Below are 18,981 nucleotides of genomic sequence, written 5' to 3'. Positions count from 1 at the left end.
AGGGAGGAGGAGGTTGGCACTGAGGGAGGAGGAGGAGGTTGGCACTGAGGGAGGAGGAGGTTGGCACTGAGGGAGGAGGAGGTTGGCACTGAGGGAGAGGAGGAGGTTGGCACTGAGGGAGGAGGAGGTTGGCACTGAGGGAGAGGAGGAGGTTGGCACTGAGGGAGAGGAGGAGGAGGAAGAGGAGGTTGGCACTGAGAGAGAGGAGGAGGAGGAGGTTGGCACTGAGGGAGAGGAGGAGGAAGAGGTTGGCACTGAGGGAGAGGAGGAGGAGGAGGTTGGCACTGAGGGAGAGGAGGAGGAGGAGGTTGGCACTGAGGGAGAGGAGGAGGAGGAGGTTGGCACTGAGGGAGAGGAGGAGGAGGTTGGCACTGAGGGAGAGGAGGAGGAGGAGGTTGGCACTGAGGGAGAGGAGGAGGAGGAGGTTGGCACTGAGGGAGAGGAGGAGGAGGAGGTTGGCACTGAGGGAGAGGAGGAGGAGGAGGAGGTTGGCACTGAGGGAGAGGAGAAGGAGGAGGTTGGCACTGAGGGAGAGGAGGAGGAGGAGGTTGGCACTGAGGGAGAGGAGGAGGAGGAGGTTGGCACTGAGGGAGAGGAGGAGGAGGAGGTTGGCACTGAGGGAGAGGAGGAGGAGGAGGTTGGCACTGAGGGAGGTGGAGGAGGAGGTTGGCACTGAGGGAGAGGAGGAGGAGGAGGTTGGCACTGAGGGAGAGGAGGAGGAAGAGGTTGGCACTGAGGGAGAGGAGGAGGAGGAGGTTGGCACTGAGGGAGAGGAGGAGGAGGAGGTTGGCACTGAGGGAGAGGAGGAGGAGGAGCTTGGCACTGAGGGAGAGGAGGAGGAGGTTGGCACTGAGGGAGAGGAGGAGGAGGAGGAGGTTGGCACTGAGGGAGAGGAGGAGGAGGTTGGCACTGAGGGAGAGGAGGAGGTTGGCACCGAGGGAGGAGGAGGAGGTTGGCACTGAGGGAGGAGGAGGTTGGAACTGAGGGAGAGGAGGAGGTTGGCACCGAGGGAGGAGGAGGAGCTTGGCACTGAGGGAGGAAGAGGTTGGCACCGAGGGAGGAGGAGGAGGTTGGCACTGAGGGAGGAGGAGGAGGTTGGCACCGAGGGAGGAGGAGGAGGTTGGCACTGAGGGAGGAGGAGGAGGTTGGCACTGAGGGAGGAGGAGGAGGTTGGCACTGAGGGAGGAGGAGGAGGTTGGCACTGAGGGAGGAGGAGGAGGTTGGCACCGAGGGAGGAGGAGGAGGTTGGCACTGAGGGAGGAGGAGGAGGTTGGCACTGAGGGAGGAGGAGGAGGTTGGCACCGAGGGAGGAGGAGGAGGTTGGCACTGAGGGAGGAGGAGGAGGAGGAGGTTGGCACTGAGGGAGGAGGAGGAGGAGGAGGTTGGCACTGAGGAAGAGGAGGAGGAGGAGGTTGGCACTGAGGGAGAGGAGGAGGAGGAGGTTGGCACTGAGGGAGAGGAGGAGGAGGAGGTTGGCACTGAGGGAGACGAGGAGAAGCAGGTTGGCACTGAGGGAGACGAGGAGAAGCAGGTTGGCACTGAGGGAGACGAGGAGAAGCAGGTTGGCACTGAGGGAGACGAGGAGAAGCAGGTTGGCACTGAGGGGGGGGAGGAGGAGGAGGTTGGCACTGAAGGAGAGGAGGAGGAGGAGGAGGAGGATGGCACTGAGGGGGAGAGGTGGAGGAGGAGGTTGGCAGTGAGGGGGAGGGAGGAGACAACTCACCTGGAGGTGTCTTGTGTTGCGGAGGGGCTCAGTCTGCTGGTGTGGTCGTGGGTGTGGCAGTGGCGGTGCTGAAATGAGGCAATAGTAAATGAAATACCTATTAATTGGACACACACACACACACACACACACACACACACACACACACACACACATTATACTGGATACTGTTTATATCCCATAATGTATTTTGTTACCTGACTCTTCCTACCAGCAAACCATGTTATTACACACACACACACACACACACACACACACACACACACACACACACACACACACATTAACATTATACTGGATACTGTTTATATCAAATAATGTATTTTGTTACCTCACTCTTCCTACCAGCACACCATGTTATTACACACACACACACACACACACACACACACACACACACACATGTACAGCTTAACATATAATACTTACTGTTTATATCTCATAACGTTACCTCACTCTTCCTACCAGCACACCATGTTATTACACACACACACACACACACATGTACAGCTTAACATATAATACATACTGTTTATATCCCATAATGTTACCTCACTCTTCCTACCAGCACACCATGTTATTACACACACACACACACACACACATGTACAGCTTAACATAATACTGCATACTATTTATATCTCATAATGTTACCTCACTCTTCCTACCAGCACACCATGTTATTACACACACACACACACACACACACACACACACACACACACACACATGTACAGCTTAACATAATACTGCATACTGTTTATATCTCATAATGTTACCTCAGTCTTCCTACCAGCACACCATGTTATTACACACACACACACACACACACACACACACACATGTACAGCTTAACATAATACTACATACTGTTTATATCTCATAATGTTACCTCACTCTTCCTACCAGCACACCATGTTATTACACACACACACACACACACACACACACACACACACATGTACAGCTTAACATAATACTGGATACTGTTTATATCTCATAACGTTACCTCACTCTTCCTACCAGCACACCATGTTATTCCATTTCAGGAGTGGTGCATCAGTGAAGGGGTTCATGCAGACTGTATGCCACTCCTTCAGGGCCAAAAGTCTATCCTAAACTATATAAAGTCATATGGAAACAGCAACACCAAAATATCTGACGGCACCATTACGTGAGAGAGACAAATGAGAAGTGATGGAGCGAGGTGGTGTTGCTGTGGAGGTGGGAAGCACATTAAAAGATGTACTGTGGGAAGCACATTAAAAGATGCACTGTGGGAAGCACATTAAAAGATGTACTGTGGGAAGCACATTAAAAGATGTACTGTGGTAAGCACATTAAAAGATGTACTGTGGTAAGCACATTAAAAGATGTACTGTGGTAAGCACATTAAAAGATGTACTGTGGGAAGCACATTAAAAGATGTACTGTGGGAAGCACATTAAAAGATGTACTGTGGGAAGCACATTAAAAGATGTACTGTGGGAAGCACATTAAAAGATGTACTGTACTATGAGATGGTCTGGCCAAGTGGAGAGGAGGGAGGAAAGACACTGAGTACAAGTGTGTGTCAGCGAGGTGACACGGGAGGCTGAGGGAATGGACGACCCAGGATGAGACGGAGGGATGGCATACAGACGCAGCCGAGGGAGGGATGTGTGAGTTGGAGAGAGGTTAGTCAGATGGCGGACGACAACGCGTTTGTAGCCAACCCTGACGGGATTCAAGCGTGTAGCGATAGATAGATAATTAGACATAGATAGATGTAGACAGACAAACATAGAAAGAGACATGCCAGGAGATACAGGCAAAATAATATATAGTGTGACGGGAGTCCAACCCAGGCTGCTGTAAGCTGATATCAATACAGATAAATATTACAAGCACTGCTATAACCCATCATTCATTTTACTCCTGCTACCTTCACACGATTTTACTTGTTACTGGGGCTGGTCTTCTCTAGGGTTTCGTAACACATTTTACAGAGTAACTTATTCCAATATTATATATTTTAGCCTTCTTTTGTATGTTATTTATCTCGTTTGGCAGCAATTTTTGTATTAACATTACGAGAAGATAATGAAGCATAATGAGCAGAGTACATCAGTACGGAGGAAGTGTTATGAAATAATTATATTACACCTAAACATTACAGTATACGTTATATGTCATTATAGTATAGATATAGTTGGCGTCAGTAACTTAAAAGATGCCACTGAGGTGTAATGTGCAGAATAAATAGCTAAGGAAAACGTGTTACCTATTTTCAGGGTCACCAGGTATACAAGGGTGAGTCTGCGTTGCCATGGATACCACTGGCCTTACCCCTCACAACAGCGACCTTCCTACCATCCTCACTCCGCGGTGACCAGCATAAAAATGACGCTATTTCCACTGCTTTATCGCGTAGGACTGTTTCCTTGTGCAGACGGGTGGCTGTACCGATATTACAATACCCACATAGCTTAGTTCTCGCCTGTATAGTCGAATAATTGTATTTAAAGCTAAAATGATGTGCATACCAATGTTACCAACAGTAAAAGTACCCTTGGCCTCTGATGTCGGTTCCAGATTAAAGGAATATTATAAAGACTGTTAGTTTCTCTTACATATTTCGTCCTTGCTGTCTTAGCGGTCATAATTCAAAACCATTCTGTGAGATATTCGTGTCTCTCTGTTAACTGAATTACTGACATGCAACTTCCGGAGACACCCTGTGATCTGGCAACTGTGTGGGGTGATGCGAGGCTGCCATGGCTGTAGCACCGTAGTCGTAAATGATCTTAACCATTTCTTACGATAAATTTTCCTTTATAGAAGTAAATCGGTATCAGAAATCGGTGTGTATGGAGGTATTTCCAGCTAAATATTCAGCCTGGTTTGGTGGTGAAGTGTTTGGGGGATATACCAGTGAAAACAAAAGGCTCCTGTACACAGGTAAAGGTGAGAAATGTTATGAATATTACGTCATATTTTGTTAGAACTTAATGTGTCAGGTCAGCTAATGTGGTGCTAATGTGCACTTGATGTCTGCCTTAACTTCACTACATAACTACACCCAAATTGGCAAGTTTCTCAGTCACATCAGTTGATAAGAATAATACAAAATAGATCAACGGCGCTAAGGTAAAATTATTTTAATTCTGACGTCATTTTTAGGGTGTTGTTGGTGAGAGTGTCAAGTTGTAACACTAAGAAGAGAAACCCTTGCAAGTAACTAATTGGCTGATCTAAGTTTGTCTCTTGTATCATTATTAGGTCATTCTGGAGGCTGGTAGTCCGCCTGAAGATGGTACACACTGGCCTCTTGGCCTATACAAGCAATAGCACAAAATTATCTCTTAAATGAAAGAAATCGCCAAGATATCACTCTTGTAATTTCTGTGTTGCGTTGGTCTCCCTGGCCCAACATGGATGCCAAAGACTGCATATTCTAGCTTCATAATTTCAGCAGCAAGATCCACAACAGGGGTTGTTTTTTAACGCTGCTTGAGGTGTTTGTCGCTGATAATATATGGTAATTAACCGTACTGATGTGCTGTTGTGGCTGTGTGTGTGAAAATAAAGTCATAGGAGAGTGTAGTTCAAACACGCAGGTTATCTAACCTCGTTGAACTGAATCAATGAATCAGCTCGACCAAAGACATTTGTCAGTTCAACCAACACCTCGAGGTCTCACAACACCACGCAGTTCCCAGATCCTGGTGTGCTAGCCATTTACGAAATTTGATTTTATTATAATAGGAGTAGTTATACAATTAAGGGAAATGGCATAAAAATAGTCGTTATTGAAAATATTACACTTTCATGAACCCTAAGTTGACTAAAAACAAGAAGCCTTAGTAATTTTGCTATGAGTTAAGATTGACTCGGCAGGCTACTGGTCTTATTATACTTGAGAACACTGTGTAGCATATTATTTTGCTGTAAATAATCTTTATCCTCAACGTCTGCAATAAATAAGTGGTGTAAGTATTGTACTATCCATACACCCACCCTCCTGCCCCAAAGAAACAGCCGAGAAAGATAAAGTAATGGAAATACCGTCATTTTTATATTGGCCACCGACCAGACAGGATGACAGGGAGTCGCTCTCTCTCTCTCTCTCTCTCTCTCTCTCTCTCAGGGGTTCCTAAATGGGTGGGGGGGGGGGAATCTGGATATTCTATAGTGTGATTGAACAGATAAGACCAAAATGTCCTTTCTGATGTGTTGTTCATTCTATAAATGATATATTTACTGATCATATGCTTTGGATTTTAGTCTGGGCTTATTAGGAATGGTTTTCTTTTTTTCATATCTCAGCTAACACATAATCATGTTACATAAACATACAACATGTACAATATTCCTGAACTTTATAACAATGTCTATAACACCGCTGGCTTCCTTGCCGTTACCCTGTACAAAGAACCGCTAAATGCAGCCAGACAACTTTACAACTGAATTACTGAACATAGCTTCCACGGAAAAGTCCCCTCCCCCCCTCGAAGAGGAATTGCTGACAGGGACGGTGGTGTTGGCGGGAAAGCCTGTGGTGTCCATGGCAACGCAGACTGACGGTGGTACTCCAACTGGCTTTTATATATTCCGTAACACCTCTACCTTGGCAACTTATTCTGCACTCCACACCTCAGCATCTTTATGCAGGTTACTGATGTAACCTATATTTATATTAAAACCACATCATTACTAAACAAGACAATGTTCAAGTGTTATAGGCAGAATAAATCGCTAAAGGACGGGTGTTACGAAGCCTACTATGCCACCTTAGCTTATTACTCATAATATTACACCTGGATGATGTTGTTGTTGATGATGATGATGATGGTGTGTGTGTGTGTGTGTGTGTGTGTGTGTGTATGTGTAAGAAACGAAATCTGAAAGTAAATGTAGGAAAGAGTAAAAATGGTGGTGTTTGAGAGGAATGAAGTGATGAAGTGTTTGTGATGCTGCAGGAGTAGGAAATGAATTGTGTGTGTGTGTGTGTGTGTGTGTGTGTGTGTGTGTGTGTGTGTGTGTGTGTGTAAGAAACGAAATAAGGAAGTAAATGTGGGACGGAGTAAACATTAAGGTGTCTGAGAGGACTGAAGTGCTTGAGTGTTTGTGATGCTGCAGGATTAGGAAATGCATTAGGCGTGTGCCTTTAATACACTGCCAACTCACCTGCAGGGATCTTGTGTTGTTGTAATGGCCTAGTCTGCTGGTGTGGGCGTGGTAGTGTGCATGGTGAATTGAGCATGGACAGTATATCCAGTAACTGACCACAGATTTACTCATTACACACACACACACACACACACACACACACACACACACACACAACTTACAAACCACCTATACACTACACGCACATACTAATCATGCACAATACACACAAACGCACATCGACATACACACGACATGCTCAATACATATAAACGCACAACAACACACATACACAATACACAGGCACAGTTCACACACAACACATAATTATACACACTACAAATATACTACACACACACACACACACACACACACACACATTATACTGCATACTGTTTACATCCACCAATGTATTTTGTTACCTGACTCTTCCTACCAGCAAACATTATAATCAGTGTAGGAAGTCCTCAGTCCTCAATAAGGGAAGGTCATGTGGGCTGCACCGGACTCCTTCAGTTATCAGAGCGTATCCTAAACTAAACAGAGTCATGGGAAAAGCAACAACACAATACCTGGCCAGCATGTGGAGCTACGTGACGTGACAGACAGACGGGGAAGTGAAGGAGCGCTGTGGTGTTGATGTGGATGTGGTGAAAGCATTACGAGAAATACTCTGATATGGTCTGGCCAAGTGGAAATGGAGAGACTGGCTAGGAGGGTGTATGTGAGTGAGGTGATGGGGAGGAAGAGGGAGGAAGAGGCCGAGGATGAGAAGGAGGGATGGGGTAGTGAGAAGGATGTGAGCTGCACGGCCGATAATGATGGCAGAGGACAGGGTGATGTGTTTTGGCACACCCTTTACTGGATTCAGGTGTGTAGCGATACAGATAGATAAATATACACAAACAGATATACACAGGCAGACACACAGATAGATATAGGCAAATACTGATGGATAGATACTATACACAAACATAGACAGGCAGACACACAGATAGATATAGGCAAATACTGATTGATAGATACCATACACAAACAGATATAGACAGGCAGACACACAGATAGATATAGGCAAATACTGATGGATAGATACCATAAACAAATAGATATAGACAGGCAGACACAGATAGATATAGGCAAATACTGATGGATAGATACTATACACAAACAGATATTAGACAGGCAGACACACAGATAGATATAGGCAAATACTGATGGATAGATAAATATACACAAACAGATATAGACAGGCAGACACACAGATAGATATAGGCAAATACTGATGGATAGATAAATATACACAAACAGATATAGACAGGCAGACACACAGATAGATATAGGCATATACTGATGGACAGATACTATACACAAACAGATATACACAGGCAGACACAGATAGATATAGGCAAATACTGATGGATAGATACTATACACAAACAGATATACACAGGCAGACACAGATAGATATAGGCAAATACTGATGGATAGATACTATACACAAACATATATTAGACAGGCAGACACACAGATAGATACAGGCAAATACTGATGGATATATACTGCCACGGGGATAAAAACAGGATTCCCCCAGCTATATATAAAGCCAGGTATTCCATCCACACCAACAACCCATCACTCATTTTAGTCTTAGGTATTCCATCCACACCTACAACCCATCACTCAGTTTAGTCTTCCTATCTTTCAACGATATTATTTAACTTGGCGTGGTACTGACGCTGATCTCTTTAAATTTCCTAACAGCTTATCTTTAGTGACTTATTCCAGTATTACACATTAGCCTTCTCTCGTATGTTATTTATCTCATCTGACATCAATTTTTGTATTAACATTACGAGAAGATAAAGAGGCATAATAAGCAGAGTAAATCGCTACGGAGGAAGTGTTACGAAATAAATATAGTCCACCTAAACATTATAGTACATGCTATTTGTGTCATTCTAGTGTAGATATAGTTCGCGTCAGTAACTTAAAAATGCCACTGAGGTGTAATGTGCAGAATAAATAGCTAAGGAAAACGTGTTACGTATCTCCAGGGCCACTAGGAATACGAGGGTGAGTCTGCGTTGCCATGGCTACCACTGGTCTTACCCCTCACAACAGCGACCTTCCTACCATCCTCACTCCTCGGTAACCAGCATAAAAATGACGCTATTTCCACTATTTTATCGCGTAGGACTGTTTCCTTGGTGCAGACGGGTGGCTGTACCGATATTACAATACCCACATAGCTTAGTTCTCGCCTGTATAGTCGAATAATTGCATTTAAAGCTAAAATGATGTGCATACCAATGTTACCAACAGTAAAAGTACCCTTGGCCTCTGATGTCGGTTCCAGATTAAAGGGATATTATAAAGACTGCTAGTTTCTCTTACATATTTCGTCGTTGCTGTCTTAGCGGTCATAATTCAAAACCATTCTGTGAGATATTCGTGTCTCTCTGTTAACTGAATTACTGACATGCAACTTCCGGAGACACCCTGTGATCTGGCAACTGTGTGGGGTGATGCGAGGCTGCCATGGCTGTAGCACCGTAGTCGTAAATGATCTTAACCATTTCTTACGATAAATATTCCTTGAAGGAAGTACATCGGTATCAGAAATCGGTGTGTATGGAGGTATTTCCAGCTAAATATTCAGCCTGGTTTGGTGGTGAAGTGTTTGGGGGATATACCAGTGAAAACAAAAGGCTCCTGTACACAGGTAAAGGTGAGAAATGTTATGAATATTACGTCATATTTTGTTAGAACTTAATGTGTCACGTCAGCTAATGTGGTGCTAATGTGCACTTGATGTCTGCCTTAACTTCACTACATAACTACACCCAAATTGCCAAGTTTCTCAGTCACATCAGTTGATAATAATACTACAAAATAGATCAACGGCGCTAAGGTAAAATTAGTTTAATTCTGACGTCATTTTTAGGGTGTTGTTGGTGAGAGTGTCAAGTTCTAACACTAAGAAGAGAAACCCTTGCAAGTAACTAATTGGCTGATCTAAGTTTGTCTCTTGTATCATTATTAGGTCATTCTGGAGGCTGGTAGTCCGCCTGAAGATGGTACACACTGGCCTCTTGGCCTATACAAGCAATAGCACAAAATTATCTCTTAAATGAAAGAAATCGCCAAGATATCACTCTTGTAATTTCTGTGTTGCGTTGGTCTCCCTGGCCCAACATGGATGCCAAAGACTGCAGATTCTAGCTTCATAATTTCAGCAGCAAGATCCACAACAGGGGTTGTTTTTTAACGCTGCTTGAGGTGTTTGTCGCTGATAATATATGGTAATTAACCGTACTGATGTGCTGTTGTGGCTGTGTGTGTGAAAATAAAGTCATAGGAGAGTGTAGTTCAAACACGCAGGTTATCTAACCTCGTTGAACTGAATCAATGAATCAGCTCGACCAAAGACATTTGTCAGTTCAACCAACACCTCGAGGTCTCACAACACCACGCAGTTCCCAGATCCTGGTGTGCTGGCCATTTACCAAATTTGATTTTATTATAATAGGAGTAGTTATACAATTAAGGGAAATGGCATAAAAATAGTCGTTATTGAAAATATTACACTTTGATGAACCCTAAGTTGACTAAAAACAAGAAGCCTTAGTAATTTTGCTATGAGTTAAGTTTGACTCGGCAGGCTACTGGTCTTATTATACTTGAGAACACTGTGTAGCATATTATTTTGCTGTAAATAATGTTTATCCTCAACGTCTGCAATAAATAAGTGGTGTAAGTATTGTACTATCCATACACCCACCCTCCTGCCCCAAAGAAACAGTCGAAAAAGATAAAATAATGGAAATATCGTCATTTTTATGTTGGCCACCGACGAGAAAGGATGACAGGGAGGTTGCTGCTGTTGGCGGGAAAACGAGTGGTTTCCATGGCAACGCAGAGTCAACTGGCACATACAAATATTTGCTGTTTTGGGAGCGTGTGCTTGATTTACGACATAAGTGGCTTAGTGGTAAAGACAGTAACATAATAATTCCATGGTTTACGACATAAGTGGCTTAGTGGTAAAGACAGTAACATAATAATTCAATGTTTTATGCATTACTCTGACAATAAAGTGTGTGCTTGATTTACGACATAAGTGGCTTAGTGGTAAAGACAGTAACATAATAATTCCATGTTTTACGACATAAGTGGCTTAGTGGTAAAGACAGTAGCATAATAATTCAATGTTTTACGACATAAGTGGCTTAGTGGTAAAGACAGTAACATAATAATTCAATGTTTTACGACATAAGTGGCTTAGTGGTAAAGACAGTAACATAATAATGTTTGACGCATTACTTTGACAATATAAGCCTTCAATATCACTTGAACCACAAACCTGGGTTGCTTTCCTTTGCTTGTCAGACCGATGTGGGATGACAGTATTGCTGTTTAACTTGGCACCACTGTAACACCAATACTTTTGCCTTTAATAGACTTGTTTAGGTATAAACGCGATACATAAATGATGCCAGTGTTGTAATGACCCTGTACCCACTCCCCTGTACCAAACACACACACACGGAAGTTACGTTTGTGGAAATATCTTCAGTTTTATGTGGGCCACCAAGGAGACAGGATGAGGGGCACATCGCTCTCTCTCTCTCTCTCTCTCTCTCTCTCTCTCAGGGGTTCCTAAAGTAAATGGGTGGGAGGGGCAATCTGGATATATAGTCCATGGGGTAATTGAACATATAAGGCCAAAACGGCCAAAGCGTCCTTCCTGATGTGCTGTTCGTTATATAATGATATATTTACTGACCAAATGCGTTGGATTTTAATCTGGGCTTATTAGGAATATATATATATTTTTTTTTTGACATCTCAGGTAATACATAATCGTTACATAAAAATATTACATGTACAATATTCCTGAACCTTTATAAGAATGTCTCTAACACCGCTGGCTTCCTTGCCGTTACCCTGTACAAAGAACCGCTAAATGCAGCCAGAGAAGTTTGGACTGAATTATTGAAAATAGCTTCCAGGGAAAAGTCCCCCCCCCCCCCCGAAGAACTGCTGACAGGGACGGTGGTGTTGGCGGGAAAGCCTGTGGTGTCCATGGCAACGCAGACTGACGGTGGTACTCCAACTGGCTTTTATATATTCCGTAACACCTCTATCTTGGCAGCTTATTCTGCACTCCACACCTCAGCATCTTTATGCAGGTTACTGTTGTAAACTATATTTACAGTAAAACCGTATAAATACTAAACAAGACAATGTTGAGGTGTTATAAGCAAAATAAATCACTAAAGGACGGGTATTACGAAGCCTACTATGCCACCTTCGCTAAGTACTCATATTACACCTGGTTAGTGTGTGTGTGTGTGTGTGTGTGTAATTCACTGGGTCGGTCAGGATCACTTGATGGTCGTGATCGTCAGCTTTTACCTCCAGGAAGGGAGCTGAGAGCTCATATAGTTCGATCTAAGGGCAAGGCTGTGACCTCCACACACGCACACGCCCGTCCCCTTACTCCAGGGGGACAGTAACCACCCACTTCGTCAGTGAAACTTTTGCGTAACCTGAGCGAGGCGCGAACTCCCGTCCACCAGTTGGCAAGCGAGAGCGTTACCACTGCACCAGCGAGCGGTGTGTGTGTGTGTGTGTGTGTGTGTGTGTGTGTGTGTGTGTGTGTGTGTGTGAGAGAGAGAGAGAGAGAGAGAGAGAGAGAGAGAGAGAGAGAGAGAGAGAGAAACGAAATCTGGAAGTAAATGTAGGAAAGAGTAAAAATGGTTGTGTTTGTGAGGAATGAAGTGATGAAGTGTTTGTGATGCTGCAGGAGTAGGAAATGAATTGTGTGTGTGTGTGTGTGTGTGTGTGTGTGTGTGTGTGTGTGTGTGTGTGTGTGTGTGTGTGTGTGTGTGTGTGCCTTTAATACACTGCCAACTCACCTGCAGGCCCTTGTGTGTTGCGGAGACGGCTCAGGCTGCTGGTGTGGGCGTGGGGATGGCAGTGAGTGTGCTGAAATGAGAGATACCTGTTAATTAAACATGGAGTTAATTATCACACGTGTGTATACTGGCACTTATTAAATACCCTCACAACACACACACACACACACACACACACACACACACACACACACACAGGGAGTTAATTATCCCACGCGTGTATACTGGCACTTATTACTTCACTACCCTCACAGCACACACACACACACACACACACACACAGGGAGTTAATTATCCCACGCGTGTATACTGGCACTTATTACTTCACTACCCTCACAGCACACACACACACACACACACACACACACACACACACACACACAGGGAGTTAATTATCACACGCGTGTATACTGGCACTTATTACTTCACTACCCTCACAGCACACACACACACACACACACACACACACACACAAACTTGGCTACATACTCTTAACATCTAGAATCACTACTACTACACTTTATTAATGTTTCACAGGAACGAACATACTTTCCAGTTTATCTGACTATGTACCGTATAGACTTTTTATTGGCTATAATTAGATGTGTTGTATATGGTGTGTATGGTATATGGTGTGTATGGTATATGGTGTGTATGGTATATGGTGTGTATGGTATATGGTGTGTACGGTATATGGTATGTATGGTATATGGTATGTATGGTATATGGTGTGTATGGTATATGGTGTGTATGGTATATGGTGTGTATGGTATATGGTGTGTATGGTATATGGTGTGTACGGTATATGGTGTGTATGGTATATGGTATATGGTGTGTATGGTATATGGTGTGTATGGTATATGGTGTGTACGGTATATGGTATGTATGGTATATGGTGTGTATGGTATATGGTGTGTATGGTATATGGTGTGTACGGTATATGGTGTGTACGGTATATGGTGTGTACGGTATATGGTGTGTACGGTATATGGTGTGTATGGTATATGGTGTGTACGGTATATGGTGTGTACGGTATATGGTGTGTATGGTATATGGTGTGTACGGTATATGGTGTGTACGGTATATGGTGTGTACGGTATATGGTGTGTATGGTATATGGTGTGTACGGTATATGGTGTGTACGGTATATGGTGTGTATGGTATATGGTGTGTACGGTATATGGTGTGTATGGTATATGGTGTGTACGGTATATGGTGTGTACGGTATATGGTGTGTATGGTATATGGTGTGTATGGTATATGGTGTGTACGGTATATGGTGTGTATGGTATATGGTGTGTATGGTATATGGTGTGTATGGTATATGGTGTGTACGGTATATGGTGTGTACGGTATATGGTGTGTACGGTATATGGTGTGTATGGTATATGGTATGTATGGTATATGGTGTGTATGGTATATGGTATGTATGGTATATGGTATGTATGGTATATGGTGTGTATGGTATATGGTGTGTACGGTATATGGTGTGTACGGTATATGGTGTGTATGGTATATGGTGTGTATGGTATATGGTGTGTATGGTATATGGTGTGTATGGTATATGGTATGTATGGTATATGGTGTGTATGGTATATGGTGTGTACGGTATATGGTATGTATGGTATATGGTATGTATGGTATATGGTATGTATGGTATATGGTATGTATGGTATATGGTATGTATGGTATATGGTATGTATGGTATATGGTGTGTATGGTATATGGTGTGTACGGTATATGGTGTGTACGGTATATGGTGTGTATGGTATATGGTGTGTATGGTATATGGTGTGTATGGTATATGGTGTGTACGGTATATGGTGTGTACGGTATATGGTGTGTATGGTATATGGTGTGTACGGTATATGGTGTGTATGGTATGGTATATTATTATTACGGTATATGGTGTGTAAGGTATATGGTGTGTACGGTATATGGTGTGTAGGGTATATGGTGTGTACGGTATATGGTGTGTACGGTATATGGTGTATATGGTATATGGTGTGTATGGTATATGGTGTGTATGGTATATGGTGTGTATGGTATATGGTGTGTATGGTATATGGTGTGTATGGTATATGGTGTGTATGGTATATGGTGTGTATGGTATATGGTGTGTATGGTATATGGTGTGTATGGTATATGGTGTGTATGGTATATGGTGTGTATGGTATATGGTGTGTATGGTATATGGTGTGTATGGTATATGGTGTGTATGGTATATGGTGTGTATGGTATATGGTGTGTACGGTATATGGTATGTATGGTATATGGTGTGTATGGTATATGGTGTGTACGGTATATGGTGTGTACGGTATATGGTGTGTATGGTATATGGTGTGTATGGTATATGGTGTGTACGGTATATGGTGTGTACGGTATATGGTGTGTATTATAATACAATTATAATACGTACAATTGTGTCTTGTATTTATCACTGTAATATTCACTTTTAGTTTCTTATATGAGAGGGGGGGGGTGAATTGGAAGCGGGGCAGTGAAACGGCGGGGGACAGGGTAACGTGGAGACGATTTGTTTGTAGCCACCCAGTATAAGGGATTAAGGCGTCTGGCAATAAATAGATTGATAGATAGATAGTTCCGTTGTGAAGGGTTTGGTGGCGTTGTGAATAGCGATCAAAATATTACGTCCAAGAATCCTATACGGCACTAAGGCCTGGGATGATTTATAACTATGGCCCGTGGCTGTTGTGAGAGCGTCAGGCTGGCATTTATAAAGGATCCTAACTAATCTACAGCATAAACTCAACGCCATAAGTTATCTAGTATGACAGGTGGTTTGTTTGTCATATTTTGTCACTGTAATATTGACTAATTAGTTTGTAAAGTGTTTGTTAGTTGCCTGAGTGATGCTAAGCGTCTATACAGGCAGTTATATACACAGTTTATGTTTAGAACAGTTTATAAATACAGCACAGGTTTTGGCTGAACTAAATCAGCGGGTTTGCCTAATGTGCTGTTAGTGTAGATAGGTTGTCTGTTTTAATCACACTACATAACTACCCAATAAATTGCCTCCTTCCTGCATACATAATTAACAGTAATAGCACAGAAATAAATCAAGGCAGCTAAAATACTATTACCATTAAAACAGTAAGTTGCATTGCTTGGTGGTGCTGTAGTAAAGACTGTCAGGTTTGGATACCAAGAACAGAAACAGCAGGTATAAGTTGACCTGAGCCTTTCCAATCACTTGACCTGGTATATTTTGTACAGTCAAACTTAGCCTGACATCTGGCCTGTCTTGTCCTACCCTAACAAATGTTCTGTTCTCACACAGCATCAGTCTTGGCCTATCCTCTCCTATTTTCCCTTTCTGCACTACACCCTCCTTTCATCCACCACACCAACCACTTCACACCAACCATGCTTCGAACCTGCCAGTGCTTCAGCATTTTCCTAAATACTGGGGTTTAATTTACCCAACTGATGGTCCAATTAATGTTGTTACATGGCATGTGTTCACTTGGGTTCAGCCAGACAGCCGCATCAATGATAACTGCAGCTTAAACACACATTACCTGACGTGAAGGAAGCAGTTCAACCCAAACCTTGAACCTTTTCCAGCACAGACTGACACACAACAGTTGCCACATCAGCACTGCATTACCTGTTGACCAGCTGTGGATTTTACCACCAGGATAATAAGAAAATAAAGGAGATATACCATAGGAAATATAGTTACTTGTAATATTAACACCATACAAACCATCACTTTATTACAAACTAGGAAGTAAAGCTGTTTTTATTTGTCTTAAGAGTGTAACTGGGATGGTACGTTTCCTCCTTATATTGGCAATACTGAAAGAATATTATTTTTGGCCTAAATAATGTTGTTCAGGTACACAGGCGATACATAAGTGATCCAGTGTTGTAATAACCATATACACACCCGCCTGTACCAAAAACACACAGCTGGCAGGGGAACCTAGTGAAATATCGCCATTTTTATGCTGGTCACCGCAGAGTGAGGATGACAGCCACGTCTCTCTCTCTCTCTCTCTCTCTCGTTAGCCAGTAAGATGAAGTTGACGGGAAAGCAAATATCTCCATGGCAACGCAGACTCATGGTCTTACTGCAACTGACACTGGAGAATTCCTAACACATCTTGCTTACCGATTTATTCTGCATATTAGACCTAGTTGTTAATGAGTTTGGAAGTGAGTGTATGAAACGAAATCTGAAACTACATACAGCAAAGACTAAAATTGCGGTCTTTGAGAGGAATGATGTCAGTGATGCTATACTCATTCTACACTAACTTGGCCTAAAACTGCCATCACTCTACTCTGAACTGTGGCTAGTAGCCAGAGATTAACACTAGTATATGATGCCAGTCACGAATAAGTGCTATGGAATGGCTAAGAGACACAGTATGATGCTAGTCACGAATAAGTGCTATGGAATGGATGAAGAGAACACAGGCTGCACCTAAAAATGCCGTCTCTCCATCATGAATGCCAGGCTGTAATAATTATACATCCCCACTAGAGTATGATCCTAGTCACGAAGAAGTGCTGCGAAAGGGATGTAGGGCCAAAGCAGTCTTTCTCTGCCACTGAGCTACGTGAAACAAGCTACAAAAGAACACACACCTGGGCTAAGTTATGGTGAAACAATGTCAGGAAGCTAGTCACGAAGAAGTGCTATGAGTGATGTACAGCCACAGCATTGTCTTTTTCTGCCAATTAGCTGTGTGAAATAAGCTGTAAGACGACGACAATTTGGGCCATGTTAAGGTGACAGAACTATAGGCCATGTGTTATTCTGTGCACCAGGCCAACCCATCTCAGAGTACTATGTATGTGTGTAATAAACTATATATGTATGTATGTGTATGTACTGTATGTATGTATATGTGTGTATGTATGTATGTAGGCCATGTGTTATTCTGTGCACCAGGCCAACCATCTCACAGTACTATGAACAGAACAGTATTGACGCAGGAGACAAACTGATTGCATTGCTGCTGAATAATGTATGTATATATGTATGTATGTATGTATGTATATGCGTATGTATGTATGTATGAATGTACAGTATGTATGTACGTACAATGTATGTGTATGTATATATGTACGAAGTATATATATGTATGAATGCACAGTATGTGTGTGTATGTATGTATGTACAGTGTGTGTGTGTGCATGTATTTGTATGTATGTACGTATGTACTGTATGTATGTATGTATGTATGTAATGTATATATGTATGTATGTATGTGTATGTATGTATGTACAGAGTGTGTGCATGTATTTGTATGTATGCATGTATGTATGTATATGTACTGTATGTATGTATGTAGGTAGGTATGAACTGTATATATATATATATATATATATATATATATATATATATATATATATATATATATATATATATGTATGTATGTATATGTGTATGTATGTATGTATGTACTGTGTGTGTGCATGTATTTGTATGTATGTACGTATGTATGTATGTACAGTACGTATGTGTATGTATGTACAGTATGTGTCAATGTACAGTATATATATGTATGTATATATGTATGTGTGTATGTATGTATATATGTATGTATGTATGTATGTAGATGTGCACTACAAGCACTACACCATGTCTTCTTTATATTTGTATGTATGGTAGTCACACACACACACACACACACACACACACACACACACACTTTTTCAGCCACCTGCTACGTGAAATAAGCTGCCAAAGGACAACATTTTGCACCAAGTTAAGGTGCACCAACTACAGTCATCTTTCACAGGCATTATTTAGGGCAGCTTTCTCTTTGCCTGTCACCTGAGACACTGTACTACTGAGCAACACATCAAACCTTTACCCACACCACGTTGGTTTATTGTTGGAGGGACACAAGGCCAGAGTGAGAGCAGTGGAAACGAGTTATTTGAGAGGAGCATGTACAGTTACACGGAGAGACAGACTGACAAATGAAGAAGTAGTGTTGTGGTGTGGACGTGGATGTGATAGGAAGCGTTAGGAGAAACACTCTGAGGTGGTTTGGTCATGTGGAGAGGATGGGGAGAGAGAGACTAACGAGTGTGAATAAGGTGGAGGCCGAGGATGAGATGGAGGGATGGAGTGGAGAGGCATTTAAGAGAGTGGGGTGAGCTGGGAAGAAGGCAGTGAAATGGCGAGGGACAGGGCGACAT

This window comes from Coenobita brevimanus, chromosome 70 (assembly GCF_032717465.1).
Source record: "Coenobita brevimanus isolate Jiangsu-jjx chromosome 70, ASM3271746v2, whole genome shotgun sequence".
Lineage (NCBI taxonomy): Eukaryota > Metazoa > Arthropoda > Malacostraca > Decapoda > Coenobitidae > Coenobita > Coenobita brevimanus.
Note: the sequence above shows the minus strand (reverse complement) of the source record.